The sequence below is a fragment of the Mustela putorius genome, unplaced genomic scaffold (genome assembly GCF_011764305.1).
Source record: "Mustela putorius furo isolate JIRA1106 unplaced genomic scaffold, ASM1176430v1.1 tig00000281_pilon_pilon_pilon, whole genome shotgun sequence".
NCBI lineage: Eukaryota > Metazoa > Chordata > Mammalia > Carnivora > Mustelidae > Mustela > Mustela putorius.
The window spans coordinates 4499806-4526502 of NW_025421343.1; the positions used below are offsets into that span (position 1 = coordinate 4499806).

Sequence of the window (26697 nt, forward strand, 5' to 3'; positions counted from 1 at the left end):
AAATAAAAAACTTATAAAAAAGAAGGTGTTTGCACCCACAGCATGGTCAAGTCTCAAAATAGTTATGCTCCATGAGAGAAGCTGGGCAAAAAAAGTCTATACATATGATTCCATTTTAAGAATATTCTCAAAAATGCAAACTAACCTATAGCAACAGAAAGAAGATCAATAACTGGGGATTGGATGTGAAAAAGGGAGTGGCAGGAGGGGAGATTAACTTTTGAGAGGATGGATATGTGCATTACCTGTAATGGTTTCATGAGTGGATGCATATGTCAAAACTCTCTAAATGTATACCTTAATGTGAGCTGCTTACTATATGTCAATTATATCTCAATAAAGCTATTAAAAGAAAAAAAAAAGGTGTTGAATCTAATAGAATTGAGGCCAACTGCCATAGGGCGACCAGGGCAAGGATGGCACTTTTGCAATGAGGCACTTCCAAATGTCATTATATGTAGGATCTGTAGGTCTTTCTCCACATGTGATTCAGTTCTCCTGTTCAAGGTACTTTATTCTCCTTCCTGGGGGATGTGAATCAGGCTGCCAGCATCGTAGGAACCAAGCAGGGGAAGGGGCGAGGAGGACTCCCCATTCAGCATACAGACTTTTATTTCATCCTTGTCTTCAAGCCTCATCATCTCACCTTCCCCTTTGCCTGCTGTCTCTAGTCAGATGCCTCTCTCACTTCTGTCAATATTCCTCTAAAACACATACTTTACGCTTGATCTTAACTCAAAGGCTGAGAAGTGATAGAAGAATATATACTTTAAATATGCTCAAATAGGGGTGTCTCGGTGGCTCAGTCGTTAAATGTCTGCCCTCGGTTCTCAGGGTCTTGAGATCCAGCCCTACACTGGGCTCTCTGCTCAACGGGGAGCTTGCTTCTCCCTCTCCCACTCCTCCTGCTTGTGTTCCCTCTCTCGCTGTCTCTCTCTCGGTAAAATAAATAAAATCTTTAAAAAACAAATAAATATACTCAAATAAAACAATTATAAAAAAGAAAAGATTTTCTGGCATTCGCTTGTTAGATAACTCTTGGATGACAGAATTGGTTGCTTCTTAAGTGAGACCAGGACAGATGTTGTGGTGGGGGTGGCATTGTAACATTTTGTGGAGGAAGCCAATAAGACAGCCGGCTTTCCTTCAGACAATTGCTGCCACTGCCAGAGAAAATATCAGGTAGGATGTGGCAATTCCAATGTTCTTATACCTGGACACCAGCAACTACAGGGCCAGGACCTAGAAAGGATTCAGGTCACCCAGTGCCCATTTTGCTGGTGGAGTTTGAGGTGTTCCCAGAAGGCTCTGGACACAGATTATCATGAGGATTTCGAGGATCTGAGGGTCAGCCTGCAGGTAACATTCCATGGGTGCCCCCAGCAGGAAGTCCCCATTCTGTGTGGAGGCAGGGGAGTGTCTCCTGTTTAAACAGTGGCTTCCTTTTGGTGAGCGTTTGCTCTGTGCCAGGCACGTGTGAAGCACTTTTCAGAAATTATTTCAGGGATTTCACAATAATCCTTATGTTTTTATCCCATTTCATAGAGGACACAACTGAGATTCAAGTAAGTCAGATAACATGCGTAACGCCTAAAGACACTGGGAAGTGTCCGAGATAGAACCACATCCAGACGAACAGGCTCCAGACCTGGAGATTCCACCGGCATCCAGATACTGTTTTCTCAAGAACTCCAACTACGGGAATTTTGAGAACTTGGGAGCTTAAGCGAAGCTTCTTTGGGATCACTCTGGCTAAGACTGTGTAAGGAGAGCAGGTGGAGGTAGGTCATATTGAAGTGGGGGAACCACTTGGTCTCCTGATGAAATACAGGGGGTAATATTTTTTTTAATTAAAAAATTTTTTAATTCCTGTACAGTTAACAGACAGTGTTTTATTTGTTTTAGATGTGCAATAGAGTGTTTCAGCAATTCTGTACATTACTCAGTGCTGGTCAGGATAAGAACGCTCTTCATCCCCTTCACCTATGTCACCCATCCCCCACCCACTGCCTCTCTGGTAACCATCTGTTTATTCTCTCTTATAAACAGCCTGTTTTGCAGTTTGTCTCCTTCCCCTGCTTTGCTTTGTTTCTTAAATTCCATATATGAGTGAAATCATACAGTATTTATCTTTCTCTGACTGACTTGTTTTGCCTAGCATTATACTCTCTAGATCCATCGACATTGTTGCGAATGGCAAGATTTCGTTTTTTTGTGGCTGAATAATATTCCATTGCATATAGATACATCACATGTTCTTTACCACTTGTCTATCAGTGGACATGGAACAATATTTTTTTTAATGAAGATTTATTTATTTATTTGAGAGAGAGAGCACAAGTGTGCATGGGGGGAGGGGGAGAGGGAGAGAGAGAATCTCAAGCAGATTCCACACTGAGTAGGGAGCCTGATGCAGGGCTCAATCCCACAATCCTGAGACTGTGAACTGAGCCAAAACCAAGAGCCGGACGCCCAGCTGACTGAGCCACCCAGGTGCCCCAATGGGGACAATATTCTAAATAGATCATCATCAGCCCTACTGTCAGGAAACCCAAGTTCAAGTCCCTACTCCACTACTAGCTCATGGTGTGACCTTGCGTGGTTGCTAATCTCCCACTGGACACAGGGCCTCCATGTTCTCATCTGAGGCCAGGAGATTTGACTGGACAAGTCTAAAGTTCCTCTCAGCTTTAAAATGCTGGGATTCCACGTGTTATCCCTCCCAGAGATGTTCATGGGATGGAACAAAAGGACTTTGTTGTTGTCTCAGAGAGGAATTTTGCCAATCAGGGGATCTCTCCCACTGTTCCGGCCTCATCTGGAGTTGCTGCCTGCCCAGGGGCTGCGTTCTTCCCGGGCGAGGCTATGGCCGCAGATGGTTAAGGAGCACGCCTTACCTTCCTCCAGGCAGATTTAGGATCCAGCTCTGCGGGCAGCTGTGACTCACCGTGGATTATGAAAGCACTCAAGAACAGGCGGCATTGCGTACATGCTGGCAGCCGAGACCTCTCCCATCCGATTCACTTTTTTTTTTTTTAATCCTTCTTTTGGATACAAGCTTCTTTGAGTTCATCTTTGGACTGGAAACGGAAGCATTATTGGAGAACAGGCAGAACGGGAATTGCCCATCAATTGGGGAGATCCCAGCCCTTGAAGGGAGGCTGGGCTTTGATTGTGGAATCCCTAAGCCTTGATCTTGCATGCCCAAGCCCTGAGTTACCGCCCTCCACACCTCCCCACTCCCTGCCATCTGCGTGGCCCACCTCCCCTCCCCAGATGACCCCCAAGGCAGCCCCATGACTGTCAGGAGCTTCAGACAGAAAAATGAGGCCCAGAGAAGGGACTGTCCCTGGGCACATGGAGTGAGGAAACATGTGAGCTTGCTTGTGTGTGTGGGGAAGTGGGTGGACAGGAATATGTGTCGGGATTCTGCAACTGGGGCAATAGCCACAATAGCGCTTCCTCGGGGGAAAGGACGGAAGCCCACTTCTCAGACTCCTTCAGGCGGATGGCCCACATCCCCCTCAGCTGCCGCTCCAAGGGAAAACTGGAGTTTAGCTCTAAGCTGTCTCCCATCCTCGTTGCCTGGCCGTCTCCTCTGTCAAACGTTTGTTCTACTGGTCAGGCCTCATTCCTCGGAGCTCCCCTCCGCCGCTGTGCTCCTCATCCCTCCCTACGAACTACAGAGCCCACCGGACCCATCACTCTTTTCTGTCTTTCCTTTTGCAAATTTCCTGAATGCACCAATCTGTCCCCACTGCCTCCACCCCTTCCCTCCCGTCTGTGTTCCAGTCTACAGAGCAAGGAACTGTCCTCTTGGTCCCTCGTGACCTTCTCACTGCTCAGTCCCAGCGCCTTTTTTTAGTCCTCATCCAATTTAACCTCTTGGCCACGTGTGACATGCCGGCCAGCTGCTCCCCTCTTCTGTCTCTCCCCTTGGCTTCTGTGACCCATCCCTTTTACTGCTCCAGCTACCTCTCAGGAAGAATCACCTCCTTCCTGGTTTCTTTCTCACTGTTTTCTCTTCCCGGGTCTGGGCGCCCCATGTGTGTCCGCACACGTGCATTTGTGGGTGGGTGGTATTGATTCCCTGCTCAATACAGCACCTGGCGTATTGAAAACAGTTATTAGCTGTTCATTACCAGACAGTTTACCCCCTTATAGATGGAGAGGACAGTAGCCGAGAAACCTAGGCGATTGTCTTAATTAGGACCCAAAAGATGGAGTTGATAATAAGTCCCTGATTTCTTTTGCCTGTTCCATAACTGCCTGTATAGATTCGCAAATGTTGCTCTTCTTCAGTCCCTGGCTGTTCCTCTCTGGCAAATCCTTGTTGCCCTGAATGCAGATCCCCTCAAGTGTAGGCACGAGTAGCTTGTGTTCACTGACCCGCATAGGAGTACAGGCGCCATTCAGCTCTCATCCTGTTGCCTCAGTCTTGCTGAGATCATTGTCTCTGTAGTTCACTGCTAAAGCAGTCTGGTCTCAACGTGCACCAGGACTGCCAAATGGATTCAGAAGTCAGGGAGAAGGCGTCTCGGTGCCAGCGACCAGATGAGCACAGGGCCCACCAGCTTCAGCCAGGGCATTTGCTGGCCCCTGGTGCCGGGAGGACCTGGGTGACCTGAAGACTGGCTTTTAGCTTCCAGAGTTGGGTTACCGAGGGCCACCTCCTCAGCAGCCCTGTGCCCGCAGCCACTCGGTGGTACATATGCATGTGTATGTGTGTGTGCGCGTGCGTGTAACTCTCCCTTTGGTGGGTTCAGGGACCTTGTGTCATTTCTCAAGATGTTATTTATTAGCCAAAAAGCATTCCTGGGCCAGAGTCAGGGGCTCAGTGTTGCAGTCACTCAGCAACATGTCTGCAGCTGAGGGGTAGGGAAACCTCCTAATGATTACACCCATACCAAGTGGGAGCGAGTCCCGATGCAGCCCTGGAGAGAGGAAGTATGCCAGACGCCCCCCACACAAGGTCACCTGGCTCATATGTGGTATTTGTAGGAGGTCTGCCTGACCCCGGGCTGGGTCCTCTCTTCCATGCCCACATGCCTTTTTCAGAAAAAGGGACACACTGAGGCCCCTGGGTAACAAACAAGGGGCCTTACGAATGTGAGTTCTATGTCCTCACCTTCCCGAGGCTGCAGTGCAGACGTGATCCTAGTGAGCGTGCCTGGGGACACGCACGGGGATGTACCCCGGGGAACGAAATGCCTGGCCCTGGAAAGCGAGGATGGCCAATCACGGCCGGGAGAGTGGCTTTAGTGGGTATGCGGGGAGATCCACGTCGGTGTGGGAAGGCTGGGCACCAGCTCTGGAATTGTAAGCATGTTCCTCTCAGTTTCCCCATCTTACTATGAGAGGTTGGGGGAGATGATCTTGAGGTTCCTAACTTTCAGAAGGGGTTTTCCTGTGGTGTCAAGCTCTCCCCCCGAGTCAAGTACTACTAACAAATTCCAGTAAGCACATGGTATCTTTCTTTTTTTTCTTTTTAATCTATTTATAATGTATAATTCAGTGGTTTTTCGTATGAGTGTAAGGTTGTGCAACTATCACACAGTTAGGAGCTGCCGAACTGTCTTCCATAGAAGCACATGGTATCTTACATGTGTGTGACACACTTCCTTAACACTTTTCACTGCGCCTTCCCATGCAGAAGTGTGACTCGGTTTATCTTGTTTACATAGCACTGTCTTTTTCATGCTCCATGGTAATTGAGTAATTAATTACTTACGGCACCTTCCCTCTGCTGCGCTCCAGGTGGAACACCCACTGCTTCCGTGACCGGCATTTTTCTACCTACAGACCTCAAGGAGAGCAACCAGCAACCAGGAGACCAACCAGTGTCCATCGAGGACAGGCAAGAACTGGTCTGGGAAGAGGTATGTGGTCAGCAGGCACTGAAGGCTCCAGAGCGTGGCAGTCAGGGAGGGCAGCCTGGAGAAGTAGCTCAGGCTGGGGGCCTGCGGCTGGCTCTGGTCTGGCCCATGCAGTGTTTTAGGAAATTCAAAACAGTTGCTAAAATTGAAAACCAAGACATTGCACATTAGAAGTCAGTATTTGGGGCTTCTGTGGAAAACTGAGAGGATGCTGTTGAAAAGCGGAAGGGGCTGTATTGAGTCGGTACTCCCCCTTGAGCCCCTTCGGCTAGAGGGTCCTTCTTGGGGAGCACACACTGGCCAGCCCAGCCCAGACCCAGTCCATCTGCTTCACTTATCCTGTCACCAGCACTGTGGCCACCTTCCCTGAGTGCTCAGCCCACTGTGACAGGATACATACGGGCCAAGTCATGCTCCACAGGTGGTTAAATTTCCCACATGTGACACAGCGATCAGACCCAAACTCAATTGGACCTCAAATGGGCTGCCAAAAGGTGTGAGATTTTGGACATAGTGGTGGATCTGATTTTCCAGAGTTGGCTAGGAAAGTAGACCCTCTCTGCTGGGATCATCTGTCACATGTCAGGCAGTGTTCTAAACATTTTAATTGCCACAACCCCCTGGTCCATGAAGCAGCTGCAGACACCCCCACCTCATGCTTGCAGAAACAGAGACACAGAAAGGTGAAGCAAGTTGCTCTGTGTCACACAGCCAGGGCATGGCAGGGCTGGGATGGGAACCCAGGCAGTCTGACTCCAGAGGGGCATATTCCCGATTACCCTGCTGCTCCACACCCTCCCCGCCCCCTGCCCCAGCCAGGTCAGACATCTTGGAGTCTGTCTTTTCATTTGTGAGAGCCCTACCAGTCATCCCTGCCTCATAGGGAGGAAATGAGATGCTGTGTGAAGACATTTGATAAATTGCAGTGTGCTCCATAAATGTTAGTTGTTACTGGTAATTACTATAACCTGCAGGTCAGGATTCACGCCAGAAGCTCATGGCTGAGTCTGCCTATCTTGTCAGTCTCTCTCCAGCTGTGGCTCGGTGGCCACTGGGTGGGGAGAGAGTGTCACTAGCACGGTTTCTTGGAAGTTCCGACATGTGTGAACAGGAAATCGATTAAGGACTACACAACGGGGAGGAAGCTGAGGCGTGGGTGGGGTTTTCAAAGGCACGATCTCCCGTTTACTTCAAAACCCCTTCCTCCCACCGCAGAGTTAAGCCCGCCTAAGGTTGCTGTTTCTTGCTGGGAGGTCCAGGCTTGCCCACAACCACCACGGAGAACAGGAGGGTTCACACGCCACCTCTCTGAGCAGTTCCCAGAGCATCTAGATACAGACGTCCAGTTTGCAGACTGCATGCAGAAGCTGACCAAGAGACTAAGGGGGTGCTGCAACTCAGCTCCTGCTCTGTTCGCAAGTCGTGTGTCTTGGCGTGGGCTGCTTCTGCAGAAGGATGTGCCGTCTTTCTCTTTGTACAGAGGTGCCGCCTGAGAGTCTCTGGTGCATCTACTCAATTGGTCTGCCTGCCGGGGGTGCTGTTTTCCATTCATACAATGACCCCATGCGGGCTGGAGAGGACCCTGGCTGTGCACCCTAACGAGTCAGAGGACAGACTCCTTTGCTGCTCAGCGACTTGACCCTTACTTCCAGCTCCCAGGTTTCCTCCACAGAGTTCATGGCTGCCCTCTATGGCAGGCTCACAGTGCTCCCTCCATCCGGCCCATATTCTCCCATGACTCTGTGCTGTTCATTCCCCTTCCCTCCCTCTGTCTGATCCAAGGCAAGGTCATCCAGAGCCAACTCCCAACATTCCAGATTGAACCCAATTTGTTTTCCCTTTGGCCTCTGTTCCTGGGTTCCCTTCCTGGTCGCCTCCTAAGACCCCTGCCTCTCTGCCTATACTCGCTTGTTGCCCAGCCCACAGACTGGAGAATTCTCCTAAATTCCAGAGCTCAGTTGCAGATTCCTGGCTGCAGAAACCTAATTGGCCAGACTCCCAAATGCTGCATGGTTGAAACTGCCTGCACTCTTTCCACCTGTGGGCCTAACCCCTGCTTTGTTTGCTACTTGGTCCCACCAGAGCTGGAGGCTGCCTGTGACCGTGAGACCCAGCCTCACCTGCCTGGATGAGCATCTGGGATCAGGCTGGGCCAGCGGGTTACTTCCTCAGTAGCATCCCACCTTAAGGGTGAAGTTAGGCTGGTTCAGACACTCCTAAAGGACTGTCTCGTGAGTAAATAAATAGTCATGCTCAGACAGGTCCAGAGTGATGACCCACTGGGGAGCAAAGGTTCTTTAACCGTGTGTGTCCCAGCACCTTGAGGAAATCTACACATGACGCCAGAACAAGGAGGTGCTTAGTAAAGTTACTGAATCTTTTTGGCTGTCAATACTGCAGCCCTTCTTATCAGAAGATGATTCAGAATTTCTGCAGGTGGGTGTGGTGACAGCTGGGGGGATTAAAAAAATCTCCCCTCCTTCTTCTGTTCCCTCCCCCCATTAGAGGCATATACTTTGGGGATCGCTGCCCTGGAGTTTCTTAGTTGCCTTCAGCTCAAATGGGACAAGCTCTAGGTATGAGAAGGGATAGGTTTCTCTATCTCTAACTTGGTGTTTTCTGTACCATCTCTGGTGATATCTGCCTTTATTCCTATCAGCTTGTCTTCCTGCATCAGCAGATGGTTTTGGAGGACTGAGGTGGATGGATCCGAAACTTGGCACAAGTTCAGGCTGGCTCTGACGTCTCCAAGACTGAGCTGACCTGGCTTGGAGACTTGGCATCCCTTAACCGCCTCTCATCAGACTCAAACTGGCCAGGAATCCCCCAGGCCAGTTGTCCTGGGAAAGGTGGAATGTTCCACGCTGCCAGAGGTTCTGGAAGCTTCCCGGATGCCACGATCCCACTTTACAACCCAGGAATGCCCAGAGCGATACTGGAATAGAAGGTCAAGCTTAGGGATGTCAGGGGTGTTGGTTCTAACATTTCCTAGGACCTCCCCTTATCCGCAGGGGCAGACAGGAAGGGACTCATTATCCCTGCTAATACTCTGGTCCAGGAAGTGACAGAGCACTTCAGAGGGCCAAGCCAGATGGGAAGCCAGAAATCCAGCTGCCCGGCACCCCTCCTCTTGAAGTCTTTGGAGGGGTCCCTCTGCGGCTTCATGAGGCAGCTGGGCTCCCTCCAGTGACCTCAGCAGCCAGGGTTGTGCAAGTCTTGCCGGCTCCCGCCCACACCCACGCCCTACGCAGCCTGGCAGGGCCCTGACTCATCCCCATGTGATTGGACAACCAGTTTTTGGAGACTGACCTTGGCAAGGGGAGCAGTGAGGCGGGGTTTGGGGCTGACTGGGAAAGCATCCACCATGTGTCAGGGCTAGGCTCACAGAGGAGGGTGACTGTGAAGTGGGAGACAATGGACTATTCTGTCTTCTTCCTCTTCTTCCCTCATTCAACCCCCTCTCCCTCTGGGACCCAGGGCCCACATGCTAGATCAGATCTACCAGGTGCCCCACCTGGGCCAAGGCTGGGTGCTGAAGACTCTGTGTCCAGTTTTCCTCTCTGAGGCTCCCTCACTGGACCCCTGCTCTGTGCCTCACCTCTCTGTGAGCCCCCACCTCTCCAAGGAACTCACCCCTCCTAGGGCCCCTCCTGGGCCCCTCCTCTCCTGCCCCTAAGCCTCTGAGCTCCCCCACTGGTCAGCATGTCTCTTGGTGCCCCTCATGCCCTCACCAACCCCTGCAATCCCTCCCCCCCAACCACACTCCTTTTTTGGTGTCCTGATTTATACACGCGCTGGTAGCTCTTAGGCAGTGATAAACTGGGTAATTCTACCTACTGAAGAAAACCATATGTTGCTGTCTTTCCCAGTAGCATCTGTATCCCCTAAATGTAAGAACTGAAAAAAAAATCTGTGGTAGGATTTCAGACATTAGCAATAGGTCATGGGCGGGGTGACACGGGATTTGCTGCTAGAGGAGTCTTCCTATTCACTATCAAATCATGCTTTGAAGGGAGGGAATTATCTAGATTGCCATAGGAATGGTCCTTTGTTCCTGATACCTGGCCCATCTCTTCAGGCTTCTCAAACTCAGAGACAGACCAGCAACACATGCGTTCAAAAGGGGGTCCTCATGCAATATTGGCTCATGTGTGTTTGAGGTCTGGTAAAATTTTCAGTGTTTTTCCCATGTGTTGAAATCGGTGTATCACTGACTCTGACTTTTCAGTCAGATGCTCTCAGTCTGAACAGATTTCGGGTGAGAAAGAAAAGCAGAAAAGTAGCACCATCCTATAAGCCTAATAGTAACATTTTTTTTTAAGTTTTCTCTATTTATTTATTATTTATTTCTTTTCAACGTAACAGAATTCATTGTTTATTCACCACACCCATTGCTCCATGCAATCCATGCCCTCCATAACACCCACCACCTGGTTCCCCCAACCTCCCACCCCCCACCCCTTCAAAACCCTCAGGTTGTTTTTTAGAGTCCATAGTCTCTCATGGTTCATCTCCCCTTCCAATTTCCCTCAACTCCCTTCTCCTCTCCATCTCCCTATGTCCTCCATGTTATTTGTTATGCTCCACGAATAAGTGAAGCCATATGATAATTGACTCTCTCTGCTTTACTTATTTCACTCAATATAATCTCTTCCAAGATGCCCTTCAACGGACGAATGGATAAGGAAGATGTGGTCCATATACACTATGGAGTGTTATGCCTCCATCAGAAAGGATGAATACCCAACTTTTGTATCAACAATAGTAACATTTTTAATTTGAAGTTGAGTGAGAATTTCAGAGGAATGTTCAATATAGACAAAAGGTTTGAAGTTGAGTGATAAAGGGCTAGAAAACACCTTATAAGAATATATATAAATGTTCCATTGAATCTGGGCAAATTCTTAGAAGTGAATCTGATTATTACTTGGGGCTCACCTGTGAAGGCTAACACAGCTGCAAACAGAAAAACTGGGAATGGCCTGCATATGTGTTAATGTGCCTGACCACTTAGTGATAAAAATGCTGAGGGATCGCTAATCAGTAATTTTGACAACCGCTCTGCTCCTGTTTTACTCAGGAGAAAAACGGGATTTTGCCAAAGGATGACTTACACTGCAAGATTCCCGAATGGTATGTGAATGTGGAACTCCAGCTGGCAGGCCCCATGGTGGTGGGAGGCCCAGCACCTGGATGCGACAGCTGCTGGCCAGTCCCCGCCCAGGATGGCTGCTCAGTCTGTGTAGTTTGGGGTTTGGGTGGCATTTATGATCTGAGGCTTAGAAAAGTCAGAGAATGCTGTGAAAGACGCCCAGCAGCCTGGAGACTACCTAGCTTTAACCGCAGGCACTGCCGCTGCTCAGATGCTGTGCCCCGTGTGTTTTCTGGGGCCATTATTTATTTATTTACTTTTAAAAATATTTTATTTATTTATTTGACAGAAAGCGAGAGAGAGAGAGAGAGCAAGAGAGAGAGAGAGACAGCAAAAGCAGGAAGTAGAGGGAGTAGGAGAGAGAGAAGCAGGCTTTCCCCGGAGCAGGCAGCCCGATGCGCAGCTGGATCCTAGGATCCTGGGATCATGACCTCAGCCGAAGGCGGACACTTAACCAGCTGAGCCACCCAGGCACCCCATCCTGGGGCCATTGTTGGTGTTTGGGCTGCAACGTTAGACCCAGTTAGGATGTGGCTGAGTGTGTAAAATCACATAAAATATCACTCATCGCTCAGCACATCTTAGGCACTAAAGAAGCATTCACTTTTTATTAATTTTATTATCTAGAGAAAAATCTCAGCTAGAAATTGTATTGGACTGTTAGTAAAAGACTGTAAGTAACTGTGGTTTAAACAAAATATGTTGTATTATTATTTTTGTTGTACAAGAGATGTCCAGAAGTATGAAGCCCCAAACTGGCATGAGGGACCCATACCAGTTACTCTGTCCATCTGCCTTGTGTCAGCATCTCTAGGCTGCTCATGGTCTAACACAGCTGCTGAAGATCCAGCCATCATGTGTGTGTTCAGGCAGGAAGCAGGAGGAAGTAGGGAGCAATCCCCAAATGCCTGCCCCTCTAGAAAGAATTTTTCTGTGCATTGTTGCCGCCCCCCCCCAACAACTTCTACTCACATTTCCTTAGCTAAAATAATGTCATGTAGCCAGAATTTTAAATAGTGATCAAAACTGTAGTTACTCCAAATAAGATTAGAGTTACGTTACTCAGGAAGAAGAGGAGAGTGGTACTAGTTGGGTAGGAAAACAGTGGTTGCTTCCTAGTCATATCCAAGAAAGGAGGTTGTCCTTACAAAAAAAGCTTGATTGGTTACTTTTATGTGTTGAGCATTTGGGAGGTGGTAAGTGGGTGAAAAGTATCTGTAGAAACACAAAGGCCACTGATGAAGCTGTGATCAGGTTTTGAATTTAATATGGCACTTTATGAATATGAATACCTTTATGAATTTCTTTGATCATTAATCTGATCTAATCTGTTTGGTAAGCTTTAAAAATAATATCTGAGAATAATTCTTTTTTTTTTTTAATTTTATTTATTTATTTGTCAGAGAGAGAGAGCACAAGCAGACAGAGGCAAAGAAAGAAGCAGTCTTCCCGCTGAGCAAGGAGCCCAATGCAGGGCTTGATCCCAGGACTTTGGGATCATGACCTGAGCCGAAGGCAGCTACCTAACTGACTGAGCTACCCAGGAGTCTCATTAGCTGAGAAGAATTCTTTCTTTCTTTCTTTTTTTTTAAAGATTTTATTTATTTATTTGACAGGCAAAGATCACAAGTAGGCAGAGAGGTGGGCAGAAAGGGAGAGGAAGGGAAGCAGGCTCCCTGCTAAGCAGAGAGCCCTATGCAGGGCTCAATCCCAAGACCCTGGGATCATGACCTGAGCCAAAGGCAGGGGCTTTAACCCACTGAGCCACCCAGGAACCCCAGCTGAGAAGAATTCTTGATTAACAGCTGTTAGTACAGCATCTCTCATTTTCTTTTTTTCTTTCTTTCAAGATCTAATTATTTGAGAGAGAGAGAGAAAAAACACAAGAGCAGGGTGAGGGACAGAGGGAGAATCGGACTCCCCACTGAGTAGGGAGTCCAGTTCAGGGCCTGATCCTGGGGCTTTGGGATCATGACCTGAGCCGAAGGATGATGCTTAACCAACTGAGCCACCTAGGTGACCCAATCTCTGACTTTTTTTTTTTTTTTAAGATTTTATTTATTTTTTGAGAGAAAGAGAGAAAGCATGAGTGGGGGGAGGAACAGAAGGAGAGAGAGAAACAGACTCCATGCAGAGCTCAGAGGCTGATGTGGGGCTTAATCCCAGGACCTGAGATCACTACCTGAGCTGAAATTAAGAGTTAGATGCTTAACCAACTGTGCCTCCCAGGTGCTCCAATCTCTCACTTATTTTAAATAAAATATGTATGAAATCAGGGCAGGGAGTGGTGTGGGGAAACTTAAAACCACCCCCCAAAACTAAGACTAATGGACAGCATAAACCAAAATTTTAGAGGAATCCTCAACATAGACAAATAAAGGTTAAGACATCCCTTCCCCTCATTCAGATCATGAAAGTGAACATACATGAAAAACACAAGACTCTTCAGACCTCGACACTGTTTACCTCTTGATTCAAAGACCCAACCACCATTCTGCTGTGGGGTCCTGTAAAATAACCAAGGTTGATTCTCCTCCTCTTTTCTTGTCATCTCTGTGCGTCTAAAGACCACAAGTCCTCAAGAGTTAATTAGGCAGTAAGTAGTGAGATGGCGTGTGTGTGTGTGTTGTGTGCATGCATGCGCATGTATGTTGAGAAACCCTGGGGTCGGGGCTGGCCGTAGTACCTACATCCTGGGAGAGAAATCCCTAGAGGTAAAAAGCTATTGAAGTTGGCATGAGAGAAAGAGCTCTGTTGGAACCAGGGAGAACCGTAGCTTTTCAAGAATCAAATCCGTTCAGAGTCTCAGGTGCAGGGTTTAAATGGATGAACACCCACTGGAATAGGGACTGGGCTGAATGTTACGTACTCCAACCTGCCCTTCAGCTGTGGAACTGAGAATGGAGTTTGACCTTCACGCAAATAGAAATGGAGCCCGGGGAAATCTACACACCTTATCTGTTGTCAGAATACTGAGTTTAAGTAGGTTTTACCATTTAAAAATGATTTAAATATGACTGAGAGGCAGTATAGCATCAGTACTATGGAGCCAGACTGTCTGGGTTCAAATCCTGACTCCACCAATTATAGTTCTGTGACCTTGGGCAAGTTACCTAACTTTGGTGTCTCAGGATTCACATCTATAAAATGAAGTTAATAATTCTTTCTTCATTGTTGTTTTGAGGATTACATGAGTCAATACATGAGAAGTGCTTTAGGACAGTACACAGTAGCACTCCATAAATGTGATCTATAGTATGGTGATGAGAATTATGATTAAAGAGGAAAGAATTTAATATAGAACCTGTAAATAAATGACAGAAACAAGCGAAAGAAAATAGGCGGAGGATTCAGAGGCCAAATATATCTTTAGAATAATGTACTACAGGCTCCAAAAGAAAATTTCAGGAAGCCGCTTGGTATCTTCAGTCGAGTAGAAGAGATGGTCTTTAGGAAACAGGACAGAAACCCATGAAGAGATAAGCAAATGAGATAACAAAATTTAAACATGCACAGAGAGCCAATGAAGAACAGAACTGATAATACAGGAGCAAAACAAGAGAGAAGCTTGATGACCCTCTTTCCTTTAGATTGAGACCTTCAGGGATGCTTGTACCCTATGAGTGGGTTGAATCAGAAATAAATAGGCCTTTAGAGGGACAGCAACTCAAGTTTAATTATTCATCCTCCAAAATTGGATTTATATAATCCCAGGTTACTAGCGCTTCTAGGCACATGGCAAAAGTAACATAAATTCACACTGGAAAAAGATAAAATTAAAGGTTTAGATCACTAGGAAGGTACAACAATACCAAATAGCTATGAACCTAATAGTATTATAAAATATTTCGAGCTGAGCAATAATAAAAATAATGTATGTTCATAGCTGTGGATATGTAGATAAAGCTGTGCCTAGAGGGAAATATATATACATACATATAAATATATGTATAAATATATAAATAATGGATATAAATAATATGGATGTAAGTATTTACATAAATGTATTATTTATTAAATAACATGTATTAATAGGAAATTAATTTATTTAACATATAAAATATTATGTTAATATTATGTCTATATAAATAAGGGTAATATGGAAGAAATTAACTAACAGTATCAAGATTTGTTATAAAACTATAGCAATGAAGATTTTGTGGTATTGACTTCAGAATGGCCAAATTTATCAATAGATTAGAATAGATTATCAATAGATTAGTCCATATAGTGCTTGGATATTTGAATACCGACTTGGAAAAAGATTAATATTAATTTCTGTCTCACACATAAACAAAAATAAAATTCAGTTAAACTATTCTTTTAAAAGAAAGGCAGAACAATAAATTTCCTAGAAAATAGTGTAAATGTAGGATAAATATATACTATATTTAATATTATATATTATATATATTATCCTTAATATATAATACATGTAACATAATATCTATAATATTATATATAATAATAATAATAAATAAAAATAAAGTAGTATAAATGTAGAAAATAGTATAAATTATAAATAAATCAATCATGATCTCAGGATATGGAAAGACTTCTTAGAAGATTAAAAAGCACTAACTAGGGGCACCTGAGTGGCTCAGTGGGTTAAGCCTCTGCCTTCGGTTCAGGTCATGATCTCAGGGTGCTGGGATCGAGTCCCGCATCGGGCTCCCTGCTTCCCCCCCTCTCTCTGCCTGCCTCTCTGACTACTTGTGATCTCTGTCTGTCAAATAAACAAATAAAATATAAAAAAAAATAAAAAGCACTAACTATAAGGAATCTATTTACTAATACATTAAAATAAAAAGTTCTGTTAATCAAAAATAACATTAAAAAAATAAAAAAGGGAGCCAAAGAAGGGGAATATATTTAATACATATGACTAACAAAGGGCTTTTTTATATATACATACATATATATTCATATGTAAAGATCACCTATTAAGATTCATATATAAAGATCTAGGGTTCCCAGGATCTTATGATGTGTTTATCTTCAGTTTAGTAGATAATGATAAACCTTTCCAAATGGGTTTTCCAAAATGAGTACCAAATGGAACCTTAAAGTGAGGTAGCCTGGAGCAAAAGTTGTTAGTAACAGAAATACATGAAGGCTAAGCTTAGTTAGAAATTCTGAGATCAGGGGGCCAGCAACTAGAGAAGACCTAGAAAACACCAAAGAAATGGTGTTTCTGTGGCAGAATGTAAGATAGGAATGAGGGAACTAAATATAGTGAAATGGAAATAAAAGTTAAAAAGGGTTAAAGAGAAAATAGTAAATGTAAGAAAGAGTCAAAAGAGATACAGCAGAATCATAACTGATTTCCCCAAAAAAGAAAATCAAAATAGTGTTAAAGAAAAAGAAATTTAAATATAATAGAAGAAAGGGAGGTGGTTTCTTAAAAATTAAACGTACACTTGCCATATGACCCAGCAGTCCTATCCACTCTTAGATAATAATTATTTAATTATTATCTAATAATAATAGATTGTTATTATCTGTAATAATAATAATAGATTATTAAAAACAACTGCACCCCAATATTTATAGCAGCCATGTCCACAATAGCCAAAGTATGGAAAGAGCCCAGATGTCTATCAACAGATGAATGGATAAAGAAGATGTGTGTGTGTGTGTGTGTATGAATATATGAAACAGAATATTACTCAGGCATCAAAAATGAAATCTTGCCATTTGCAATGATGTGCATGGAGCTAGAGGGTATTATGCTAAGCAAAACAAGTCAATCAGAGAAAAATAATGATCATATGATCTCACTTTTATGTGGAATTTAAGAAACAAGGCAGAGGATAATAGAGGAAGAGAGGAAAAAATAAAAGAAGATGAAACCAGAGAGGGAGACAAATCATAAGAGACTAGTAATTGGGAAACAAACTGAGGATTGCTGGAGGGGATGGGTTGGGGCTGGGGTACCTGGGTGATGGACATTAAGGAGGCACAGGATATAACGAGCACTGGGTCTTGTATAAGACGGATGAATCACTGAATTCCACCTCTGAAGCCAATAATACATAATATGTTAATTGAATTTAAATTTTAAAAAAGATAAATAAAAACATATGTCCACATAAGGAGTTGTATATGAATGCTCATAACAGATATAAGAATTTTACAAAATGATTCTGTACTTCATTCAGAAGAACGGACTTAAAGATGGTCAGTAAGATTTTCACAGTGGGGCTCCTGAGTGGCTCAGTGGGTTAAAGCCTCTGCCTTCGGCTCAGCTCATGATGTCAGGTTTGTGGGATCAAGTACCGCATCGGGCTCTCTGCTCATCGGGAAGCCTGCTTCTCTCTCTCTCTGCCTGCCTCTCTGCATACTTGTGATCTCTCTCTCTGTCAAATAAATGAATAAAATCTTTAAAAAAAAAAGATTTTGACAGTGATAGTGGAAAAATTTTCATTCTCAGCACTTTAAACATATTTTTAAACTACATTAAAAAAAAGTATGATACTGTTGTAGAAATAGGCAGCAGATTAGTGGAACAGAACAGCCTGTATGTGTGTGTGTGTGTGTGTGTGTATCTAATAAGGGTGACAAATCAGTGTGAAAAAGCACTGATTATTTAATACAAAGAACTAGAATAAATATTAGTGCCATGTACCTGAAGTTGACAAAACTTCTCCTGTAAGGGTCAGATAATAAATATTTAAGCCTTTGTGAGCTATATCATCTCTGTCACAACTACTTAACTGCCACTGTAGTATGAAAACAGGCAAAGGGACAATACATAAACAAATGAATGTCGCTGTGTCCCAATAAAACTTTATTTACAAAGATAGGCAGCTGGCTGGATTTAGCCTGAGGGCTATAGTTTGTTGACCAATGTCATATACCACAAACACACTAGAAGAAAGTTAAATGGATAACTTCATTATCTTGGGAAGAAGAAGACTATCATAAGGCAAAAACAAAAACCAGAAAACAAAGGAAAAAATGATAATCTAATCATTTAATAAAAACTTTTCCACATTAAAAAAATTAACAAACATAAATATCAAATGAAAAACAGGAGAAACATTTGTATATAGAAAGAACTTTTACCAATCAATAAGGAAAAGGTCCACTAACTGAGTAGAAAACTGAACATAAGCATTTATTTTATAAAAGAAAAAGTATAATTGACTTTGAATTCATTCTAACACCTTGGAAACAACAGAACACAGAGAACTGTATGAAACATTTGAGATTAATACAACTAACAAGTACGACTGCTTGCTTTTACTCAACTGGGACCTGATAGTAGAATTAAATTGACCAAGAGAGATCACCCAAAACAGATTTTAACAGACAAGATTAATTAACATGAGGTAGGGGTGGGGTCAGGGTTAAGATGTGAAGCAAAGAAACAGAAATTGTGCTTTGGGCTGAGAATTTAAACACTGAATAAAAGAGACATTTTCAATTAGGATTCTAACCAATAGCAAATGGAAATTTTCTGAAAGAGCTTGTCTTTCAGACAAGCTGGCTGCCTGAAGGGCTGTTCCTTTACTGAACCATCACAAACAAGTACCTTGTGGTGAGGGGACAGGTCTCAGGGATCCAGGTCTCAATCTCTGCTCTAAATAATGTAAGAGTAAGAATGCATGAGAATTGCTTTTGAGAAGAGCTGCTAAAGAAGTAACAGTTCGAAATCTGATTGTCCTTAATTATGAACTGTCAGCTTTATGTCAATAGCACGCTCTAATCTCTAGGAAGAGCCAGTGAACCCCTCTGCCAATCCTTTTCACATACACACTGGAGGAGGAAAAGGAAGACCAAGAGGAAGAGGAAGAAGAAGAAGAAGAAGAGAAACGTTGATATGGGTCAAAGCCAAGGAAACATTTGGGCCATAGTGGTAAATCAATAAAGGATTAAAAGCTTTTCTGCATTAGTTCCTTTTTCCTGTTGATATTTCTTTAGGTTCTTTCTTTTGAGACCTCCTGGCTCTTGGCCCTTTTCCTCTACAGCAGCCATATTAATGAAAAACTCTGCCCTGGGGTGAGCCTTGGTTGGCTTTGCTCTAGAATTTTAGAGAAAAACACTCCTTCCTGGGTCAAGATTAAGTTCAGATCAGGAGTAAGGTTGGGTCTGGAGTTAGCCTGGGCTTTGGGGTAAGGTGTCTGAAAGATTCATGCACGGCCTGGCTGAGCTCACAAAATTTAGGAAATCCAAGTGGGGATTTAGAGCCAAACTTTCCTTGTGAATCACATGTTTTGCTTATTTTGTTAAGAATTTATGAAAGAGTTGAGCAGCTGACCATAAATTTGGCGATTTGGTTACAGGAATCTCTCTCTCACTTTCTGCAGGGGAAGAGTTACACTATATGACCATAATAGTTTGCTGACAGTTGTCTTCGATATTGCAAAAAACAGATGCAGAGAACTATTTGAGAGAAAGGATTAAGAAAATGGATCCTCTTGAGGAAATAGAAGGAAGTCAATCCACACTTGACATTTGAGAACACGCAAGTGAGTCTAGATTGTAGAAAAATATCATAACCTATATGAAAATACTTGATACATGGGCAAATAAAGCTGTCATGCATGACTTTCTTTGGGAAGCTGATGGACATGGTGTATATGATGGAAAAAAGTTCTGGAAGCACAGAGAAGGTGAGGACCAATTGGAGAGAGAAAATCTTATCTGCTCTGGGGAAGGCAGAGTGTACAGAAAAGAAAGGGACATCCAAGGAGTTCCTGTAATTATTCTTTCTCTCTCCTGAATAATCAGTTTCTCTTTCTCTTTCCATCCAGCAATTCTCCCAATGTCATATGAGCATATCATAGGGTATCTCTCATCTTAAAAACAAACAATAGCAAAATCCTCTTCTAGTCACTCTTTATCACATTGGTGCCTTTCTTAAAGCACTTGCTACTTGAAATGTTCTTATGTGTATCACCGTTTGCATATTATTTGCCTCCCTGCTTTAGGAAGTAATGTCTATAAGGACCGGGATCTTGTTGTTCTTGTTCACTGCTGGATTGTAAGGGTCCCAGGATAGTATTTGGCACATAGGTGGGTCCCAATAAATATGTCTTGACTGAATGTAAGAAGTTGAGTGGCATGGAGATATGGGATACAATTACCCAGGTAAAAATAGATTTCTTTCAAAGGTAATTATAGGTTCCAGGAACAGAAACAATGGACTGAACTGTGACCTTAAAAATAATAGGAAAAGCAATACCATAATCTTGTTGGTTACAGACCAAGGATGATGAACACACAGCATACCTGTTGCCAGTTCTCATTCTGCTTGTAAGTCAGACATTTCTAATCTATTACAACTCATTTACCTACAGAGAGTGTTTACTGCCTCTTGGATGATTGAATCCATAGTACAAGCAGAAGATGAGATTTTGCATAAAAAGACAGGTTTGGGGGTAGATCTCATCAGTATGAAAGGTCAAGTTCTTCTCTAAGTAATGTTGCCTCACCATCAACTTAGAGTGTGAATAAGGAAAAGAAGGTATAGTTGCATGTCTTAACTTTTTTCATTCCTAAACAAACCAAACAGCACCACACATTAATTACCCCATATACCCTGATCAAGGAGACCAATTGGAAAGCTCAGGATCTGGCTAAGGATAGATGCCAAAACCAAACCAGGAAAACCTGCCTGGTGACATCCAAAAGCACAAGACAGAGGTATTCCCCACTGGCCATGACTAGCAGCTGTAACTCATCTTCTTGGAGAGCAGCTGGCTCCAGAAAAATACCTGGATAGAAGAGAGAGAATGAAAGGAAAGCAAGGGTGAGACGAAGAATTACAAGTCTTACCCAGTTCGTGAATATTTTTATTTAGGGGAGGACACAAAGGTGGAGGTGACAGCAGCTGGGATGTTTTCTTTTATTAAAGTGTGCGTGAGGGCCCCTGGGTGGCTCAGTGGGTTAAGCCTCTGCCTTCGGCTCAGGTTATGATCTCGGGATACTGGGATGGAGTCCTGCGTCAGGCTCTTTGCTTGGTGGGGAGCCTGCTTTTTCCTCTCTCTCTCTGCCTGCCTGTCTGCCTACTTGTGCTCTCTCTCTGCCAAATAAATAAACAAAATCTTAAAAAAAAATGAAGTGTGCGTGAAACCAACACTTGAACTTTAGAACTGGGGCTGCCTACGACAAGCAAGAGGAGCCAGCAAATATTTATAAAGTCTACAGTGGCCTATTGGGGATAAATGCCAAGAAACAGATGTCTTTCCCATGGTTCTACCTTCTCTCTCTACCATACACCTGAAGCATTGCTCTATATTTCACAACAGGCACGTGAGTTACCTCCAGAACATGAGAACACTGTTCGTGGTCATTGGGGGAACTCTTTGGCCAAGAGACAAGCTTTTCTTCCTGATAGAAGTGATCAAGAGGAACTTTGCAGAAATCTCATCAAGATAGTTAACATGCCAAGAAAACAAATAAATAAGCAAAACCGTAGAGAGTAGAAGCAAATTCATTCTGCTGTTTGCTTAGACTTCCTGCTATTGTCCCTGCTCCTGACCTCACAAAACACTGATGGGGCCCCCGAGATGACTTGCCGAGAGAGACTAGGCCAAAGGGCTTAGTTAGATCTTGCCTAGACACTGCCATATCTGCCATGGGCTGTTCTGTGAGTGAATCATCTGAGGCAGGACCACAGGAGACCAAGAGAATGGTTTGTATGTCTCCTCTGGGAGTGGCACTGGATACACAAAGGAGTGGAAGGATAGAAGTAGAGTGAGTATCAGGAGAGACCTATTTGCTCCGGGGATTCTGTATGCAAGATGAATCACTCCTTGGATGTGCAATGGACTGGGAAGAACATCTTCCAGGTGTGTCTTCTGGCCTGGATCATTTCTCCCTTGTCCTCCAGTCTCACCTGCTGGGCCTTCCTTTCCCCTTCTCATCATCATTCCTCTGTGCCCTTTCATACTTCAGGTGTCCTTATTCTTCAAGCAACCATCCCCTGTCCCCAATTCCCACTCCATCCATCACATCATCCTTTCCACCTCCAAACTCCTTGGGCTACATTGTCTATACTGGCCACCTCTTTTGAACATCCAGATTTCCACGCAATTTATAGACATCACTGTCTATCATCCTCTCAAAAACCCAACCTCAATGAGTTAGCTATTATTTACTTCATGTCAGGAAGCTCAGAGATGTTAAGTAGCTTCAGCATAGTCTAAACTCGTTAGAGTTGGGATTCAAACCTTGAAGTGTCTGCTCTTAACCTGTATTCTGGTATTTTCCAAAGTGGGTCATTTCAAAGACAAACATTCAGCGAGATTAAAATAGGAACACTGTGAAGGAATTTGAAAAATGTATACTTTAAAATAAACATTATGTGCTTGGTCTTATTATTTTGAAAAAAATCTGCCTCCAAAAATGATGCGTCATATCTTGTACAACCAGTATTTCCCGAGGGGGTTGCTGTGGGCCTTCAGTCACAGGATGTACAGTGTAGCAGGTTGGCACCTCTGGTCCCCTCCAAGTAAATGCCAATGAGGACTTTGGTCAATGTGCAGCCAGTAGTGTGCGCCTATGTCCACATGTCCCTTGAGGATAGAAATGTTACGACCTCCAGTTGAAGATAACTAATCCTAAAGTATACTGATCATGAGGTCAAGGCCTCTGCTTTTCTTGCTCATCCCTAGATCCCCAGCATCTGGCTCAGAGCAGGCCTTTAGTAGGTGATAGGGTCATCGAATGCACAAATGTGTGACAATGGATGGGCAGCATTTAAACGTCATGTAGGATGTTATCTAATCCTAATCTAGTAATCTCAGTCATGCCCGTGATAGTATTCAGTGTTTATTATGCATTAGACACATGAGTAAAATCTTTGTCGTTTCTTGCATTTACGTTATATATTTTATTTTAAAGATTTTATTTATTTATTTGAGAGTGAGAGGGAGAGAGACCTAGCAGGGGGAGGGGCAGAGGGAGAGAAAGAAGTAGACTCCCTGCTGAGTGGTGAGCCCGACAGGGGACTCAATCCCAGAACCTTGGGTCATGACCTGAGATGAAAAGAGATACCCAACTGACTGAGCCACCCCGGCGGCCCTTTATCTGACTATTCTAATCCAAGCGTGAGGTTTTCTGTCATGTGAGCTCCTGTTGTTGCCCCATCCTTACACTCTAAATTACAATAGTTTTTGATTTTTAAAAGTTTGGGTCTGGCCACTTTGTTCAATCCTGCCTGTTGACACTTGCTAATTGGCAAAAATCATCCAGTCCCTCTCACCCTCACGATCCCCTCTCATGAGCAGTTCTGAGATCCCCACTCTCCTCTTGCTCTTCTCTTTATTCCTAACTATGGTGCTTCCCCTACTTGGTTCCTCAGATAGTCCACCTTCTCAAGCTCTTCTTCTCGAATCTAAAGACACAACCTGAATGGAAACACAGGTATGGCTTAATAGAGGTCACTCAGGGGCCCATGTGTCTCCCATGGTTCATTTTCAATTTTGAATGATGACATCCACCCACCCATGGCTGGGGTTTCCTCTGGCCATTTCTTTGCCTCCCGAGATTCTGTTCTCCTGGTCTTTTCCGCTTCTCACCCTCTCACAGGAATAGGCATTTCTGGAGGAACAGGTGGGAAGAGTGTGCAGTACTAGCTCTAGAACTAGCCTGTGGGGAGGCACAGGCTTCGGGAGAATGGATTCAGCCAGAGAGGCTATAGTCAAGCGGCAGGCTGCCGGACAAGCTAGACCTGCAGCCGTCACCCAGGCAGGCTCTGTGCCAAAAGGGAGTCTGACAGAAGCTGAGACTTTGGGATGGAGGAGCTGAGATGAAGGAACTTGGAAACACAGACACAAAGTCAGCCACATTCCTAACTAGCAGAATCTGGGAAGGCTTTCAGAAGGAGTTGGGACTGGATTTGAGGAAAAGGGTAGGATTTCCAGAGCGGAGAAGGGGTATGACAAGCCACTTCCTGTGATGCATGAGGTGAGGTCACACAACACTGAGGGGGCATTTCCATGCTCTGATTGGCTGTACTCACCTGTGGGCTAATAGGCCCGCCCCCAGGCCCGAATGCTGACTCACCATGGCAGCTGAGGAAACTTCGGCAAGGATGTCACCTTGGACCTGATTTACATTTTACGGGGGATATAATGGTTCCTGTTTGTTCTAAATAAATTGACCAAGTCCAATTGAGCAAGGGAGATGGCCCCAAGCACAAAGTTTCTCTTTAAAAATAGTTGAAAGCACATGTATGCATATAGTGTGTACAAAGTGATAAGTATAATATACTTTAAACGAAGAGAGATTATGTCTGCATTCCATGGCCAAGTGTTAAATAAGAGGAGGGTTTATTAGTCTGGAGCCATAAAAGCTATTGCCTGTGGGAAGCCTGAGATCAGAGGTCACAGACCCAAGGAAGATATAACATAAAGAATGAAACAAGACAACTGTGACGCAATAGGAAATGGGGAGAGTACAGCTAACCAGAGAGCACATACCCCATTTGGAGGACAGATGTTCTTTTCTTTCCTGCTCTGCGTCTGTGCAAGGAGAGCTCACTGTGGATAGATTTTCTAATTTTTCAAGAGAAGCCAGAAATGCTGACTTTTTGTAAGAAATATCCTAATCTAAGGAATATTGTATGGGGTGTCTTCTGCCATGGACCACCAGTTTTCAATCTCCTCCCTAGAGGCCACCTGCTTATAAAAGTCACTCATACCTGTCCTCGCTCATCCTGCAAGGAAGAGTAGGCACTTGTAGGAAAAAGTCCTGTCCCTAGTCTGACGTGAAAGACCCTTGCCTGTTTCTCTAGACTTATTCTTCCCTGTGCTCCCCTCATACTTTATGCTTCAGTCCTGCTGAGCTAACTGTAACTGTCTCATGTACAAGGAACAGAGAGCCTATGTTAGCCTGAATCTAAATCCTTGAGGAAAATGGAGTTTCATTGAGCTGAGACTATGTGGTAATTCCAACATATGTTGACAACCTTGTTCTATATTCCTTCCATTAGGTCGGGGGTTTGAAAATAGGGAGGGCTTTTGTGACACATTCAATCAAGAGAGAATATGGGAGTAACCCTAGGGGACTTCTGAGGCGAGGTCCTAAAAGGTGATTCAGCTTTCGGAAACCTCCCTCTTGACTCCTTCACTGGCCATGTAGACAGCTGGCTTCCCTGGAGCTGCCATGCTGTGGGGAAGCCCAGACTAGCTCACCGGAGAGACACCATGACAAATGTTCTAAGGAGGGGTATAAAGAGAGCTAGCAGCTCCCTGCTGTTCTACCTCTTCTTGGCCTGACTACGACTGCTGGAGACGGTTTGAGCCAGAACTACTCAGCAGAGCCCTTCCCAGATTCCTGACTCATGAAAATTGTGAGATAAAACGATGATGATTACAATAAGTCACTAAGTTGGGGGATGGGTGATTTGTTATGTGGAAGAGACCTGAAATAGAACTGCGTTAGCGGGAAGTGCCCAGTCTCATGTGGCATCTTGCTTTTCTGAACTTGACTCTGTTCACTTACCGGCCAGACACTTGCAATTCTTCCTTTTGAAATTGCAAAGGGAGCCAGGGTGATTGGCTAGTTTAATTAATTCACCTATAGTGAATACCTCACAGGGCACTTGGACCAGCCCGAGCCTTTGCGTTGGGTGCATACCAGTCCCATCTTATTGAAGACCAGCTGTCACAGTTGGCCAGTTTAGGGGCTTGTGGGCCTGGCACTTTCAGTCTGAAGAGGACGTTGGAGTGGCAGGTGTCCGTGGACCTGTGTGGCATCTGGACCTTCCTATCTTGTTATACTGTGCTCCATGCTTTAGAATCACCTGCTCCCAGGACCCCCTACTCATCTTTTGTGAGTCTCAGCTCAGCATTTCTTTCCACATGAAGTTTGGCCATTCTCCTTGGAGGCCCCCTCTGTGTCTTTGAGTTCCTGCCCCATTTGAGAGAACTCCTAGCTTCCCTGTCCATCTCTCTCATGAGGCTAATTGCTCCTGGAAGACTGGACCCAGGACTTGTTTATCTCCGTATCCCCAGTGCTGGCCTCTGTTGCTGGCTCATGGCAGGGGCTGGTTGAATCGTTGTCCAATGAATAGATGCATTTAGTTAAGAGAAGGGAAAAGAAGCCATAATATTAGCCACTCTTGAACTTGGAATGCTTTTGATGTCTGGATTGAGAGGCCAGGTTCTGTGTCAGTGCCCCTCATGGCATTTAGACACCGGCTCATTGATTATTGTATTGTTACCTGCGGAAGGAACAGGTTGTGTCCTAAGTGTGTGGTCTGGAACTTGAAGTACATTCTCTTTCACAGAAAGAATGTTGCAAGTCAGTGGTTTTCAAGTTAAAAATAGAACAAGCAAAAAAGTCATGAAGCTCTCTTCAAAAGAAATTGTTCCTCGTTGCCTCCCTGCTCACCACACACATTTCCCCTACCTGTTCCCCAGCAGATCCCCAGGGGACTCCTAGAAGCCCAGATTTGAATCATGGATGAGTGTTGGGTCCTAGTCTATCCTAGAAAGCACATTGAGCCCCCAAAATATAGGGCTAAAGCCACTTAAACTGCCCCAAGCTTGTTGGAGGGAGAGGGACCTCTGAAGTCCTACCCTGCAGGGTTGATGGGAACACGGCCAGAGGCGGCAAAAGGGGTCTGTGGAAATGGGGAGCATGAAATGGGTTTCCCATTTCTTAGTGCTCACTTCAGGTGCATTCCTTTGTTTAGTTCTCACAACAGCTCTA

The 26697-nt window shown here is 44.5% G+C and overlaps 1 long non-coding RNA gene across 1 annotated transcript; it reads left to right on the forward strand.

Annotated features, from left to right (window-relative positions):
- Positions 1–1439: 1439 nt before the first annotated feature.
- Positions 1440–18908, forward strand: LOC101684954. The gene is made up of 3 exons (XR_006606447.1): positions 1440–1781; positions 5758–5879; positions 18747–18908. It is a non-coding gene; the product is annotated as an uncharacterized LOC101684954 (long non-coding RNA).
- The last annotated feature ends 7789 nt before the right edge of the window (positions 18909–26697 follow it).